A 3598-nucleotide genomic window follows, 5' to 3' on the forward strand; every position below is an offset into this window, starting at 1 on the left:
CATCAGAGGACCAGTCAAACAAATACGTTCCGACTGCGGAACCAATTTCGTTGGGGCTTGCAAAGAATTACAAATAAACACTAAAGACATTGAAGACAACAGCATCCAGAAATACCTGCGCGACCAAGGATGTACGTGGATATTCAACTCTCCTCATTCTTCTCACATGGGTGGAGCATGGGAACGCATGATCGGAGTAGCTCGACGCATTTTGGATTCTATGATGTTGAAAACTAATTTGGCTCAACTGACTCATGAAGTGCTAACCACGTTCATGGCTGAGGTGTCAGCAATCGTCAATGCAAGGCCTTTAGTCCCACTTTCCACAGATCCAGAATCACCAAGCATTCTGACTCCAGCAATGCTCCTTACGCAAAAGGTAGGAGACATTCCTACTCCAGTCGGAGACTTTAACTCAAAAGACATGTATAAACGTCAGTGGAGGCAGGTGCAGTGCCTCGCTAACACATTTTGGGACCGTTGGAGGCGTGAGTATCTTGTGACGCTTCAAGAACGCCACAAATGGCAAGCTATCAAACAAGACATCCAAGAAGGAGACGTTGTCCTGTTAAAAGACAAACAGGTGGCACGAAACGAGTGGCCTATGGGTCTTATCGTTAAAACCATCCCAAGCACAGATGGAAGGATCCGCAAGGTTGAAGTAAGAGTTGCCAAACAAGGGACTGTGAAAACCTTCATAAGGCCTATTACAGAGACTATCCTTCTAGTGTCCAATCAGGCCCAGGTAAGAAAAGAAAAAAAAAAAAAGGAAAACTGACCACCTATCCGACGGATTGCGAAGCGCACAGGTAGTCTGAACTGTGCACCCACCGGATATCCCTTGCCGAAGGAACCCTGGAGCCAGTGGCATTACATCACAGTGAGAATGTGGACTTGTGTATTGTTGTTGTGTATTTACATATGTTCCACATAAGTTTATATATAGTGGTATCTCCAGATACCAGACGGGGAGTGTCATGGAACAAGTTTGTTTATTTTGTTATTTCCCTTTTTCCCTTTAAGTGGCTGGTTGCCCTGGCAACTTTCCAATTCTCATAGCTGAGATTGGGCTATTCCTCCTCCCCTGCAACTTTTCTGTAGTTGGTTTGTTCTTGGTGTTTTTCCTGTTCCCCTGTATCTCTCCCCTGGACATTCTATCTCAGCAGCCTCTGTGAGTACAGGTTCTGATTATCTTCTCCCTTGCAAGTCAATCCGTTTTTACCTTCCCCTTGCAGAAGCACTTCCACTCATAACAAAGCACCTTCTTCTAGAGAAGCACTTTTCCAACACTATACAACCAACAAGTGCCTTTATTTCTGTGACTTTCCCAATAAAGCTAAGAAAATACAGAAGACTTTGTGTGCTTTTATAGGGGACGAGTTAAGCTATCTGACCTTATTCATTTCCTGGCATTTGACATTCATATCCAGGCATCTGACCCTGGGGTTCCAGAATAAATAGATTGTGTGAATGAAAGTGAATTAGTGAGTGACTGTAAAAGTGTTTGTGAATCATAGGTGTATTATTGATTTGTCAAAAAAGCAAAGATGGTATAAGCAGGGTGTTTAAGCACTGGGGACAAAGATGGCACAGGTAGCGTGTGTATGGGACAAAGATGGCGTACGCTCAGCTGTTTGGGGACAATGTTGACTCATGCTGGGCTGTTACAGGCTAGGCGACAAAGATGGCACGTCCTATATATGTGTAGTTTGGGTGCTGGTCAGGTTCTATGTGGACAATGTGGACGCCAGGGTTGGCTTTGGGGTGTACGACCTGTGATCTATGTCTGTAATTTAGGGGGGTTTATCTATACCTTTTAATGCAGAGTTTATACAATGGGGCAAAAAAGTATTTAGTCAGCCACCAATTGTGCAAGTTCTCCAACTTAAAAAGATGAGAGAGGTCTGTAATTTTCACCATAGGTACACTTCAACTATGAGAGACAGAATGGGGGGAATACAGGAAATCACATTGTGTGATTTTTAAAGAATTTATTTGCAAATTATGGTGGAAAGTAAGTATTTGGTCAATAACAAAAGTTCATATGAAAGTTCATATGAAAGTTCAATGACTCACTTGCTTCTATGGGCATTCGAGATACAGCTCTCTCCTGGATCTCCTCATATCTGTCTAACCGTTCCTTCTCTGTCAACTTCTCAGGCAACACATCTTCGCCCCTTCCACTTTCGGTTGGTGTCCCCCAAGGTTCAGTCCTTGGCCCTCTGCTGTTCTCTCTTTATACTTCCTCTCTTGGCAAACTAATCAACTCATTTGGCCTCCAGTATCATCTATATGCAGATGATACCCAAATCTACCTGTCTTCTCCTGATCTCTCTCCATCTCTCATGTCCCGGATCACCAGCTGCTTGTCTACTATTTCTTCATGGATGTCACAACACTACCTGAAACTTAATCTTTCTAAAACGGAACTCATTATCTTCCCTCCCTCCATCTCCACTCCACTACCTGAATTCTCTATCACCATTAACAACACAACAATCTCTCCTACTAACCAGGCCCGATGCCTTGGGGTCATCCTTGACTCAAACCTCTCCTTCATCCCTCACATTCAGTCCCTCGCCAGATCCTGCCGCCTGCACCTAAAAAACATCTCTCGTATCCGCCCATTCCTCACCCAAGAATCCACAAAAACTCTGGTTCATTCACTTATCATTTCCCGTCTTGACTACTGCAACACTCTTCTGGTTGGCATTCCACTGTCTCGACTCTCTCCACTACAGTCTATCCTTAATGCCGCTGCTAGGCTCATCTTCCTTGCACGTCGCTCCTCTTCTGCTTCCCCCCTCTGTGAAACCCTCCACTGGCTTCCGATTACCTTTAGAATTAAATTTAAGATCCTGGTACTGACATATAAGGCCATCCACAATACCGCTCCTCCGTACATTTCTGACCTCATTAGCAAATACTCTCCTACTCGATCCCTACGTTCCTCCCATGGGCTAAGGCTCTCCTCCTCACTCATCACCTCTTCCTTTTCCCGTCTACAAGATTTCACTCGAGCTGCCCCATATCTCTGGAATCTGCTCCCAAGGAACCTTCAGAATTCACCCTCCCTCCCGACATTCAAGAAACATCTAAAAACCCACTTCTTCAGAGAAGCATACCATCTTAGCTGCTAGAACATCCTTGTCATTGATACCCCCACAATACCTCTCACCCTTTCTCTATGCCTTATGTTTATCACCCCATTTTCCCTCTAGATTGTAAGCTTGCGAGCAGGGCTCTCTCCACCAAATGTATCGGTTTGTCTTAGTCTGTCAATTCTTGTCTTGTCATATCCCTTGAATTTATGTATTGTATTAAGCGCTGCGTAAACTGTTGGCGCTATATAAATAAAAGATAATAATAATAATAATAATAATAAATAACTGCTAGTTTAGCTGTTATTTTGAAATTATATTTTAATCACGGTCTCTACTTCAAAGAGATAAGTACATATTATGTAGTTAAAAATGCACGTCTAATGTATATATTGTGACAGTGTAAACCCCAGGGAGATGCTTAGTGTGGCATTTGGGTACAGGTGCTATCCAGATCATAAATATGGGTCCCTGGGGTGGAGCAATTGGAGAGCAGG

Source organism: Sceloporus occidentalis, unplaced genomic scaffold, assembly GCF_023333645.1.
Source record: "Sceloporus occidentalis isolate IW3139 unplaced genomic scaffold, rSceOcc1.0.p SCAF_323, whole genome shotgun sequence".
Classification (NCBI taxonomy): domain Eukaryota; kingdom Metazoa; phylum Chordata; class Lepidosauria; order Squamata; family Phrynosomatidae; genus Sceloporus; species Sceloporus occidentalis.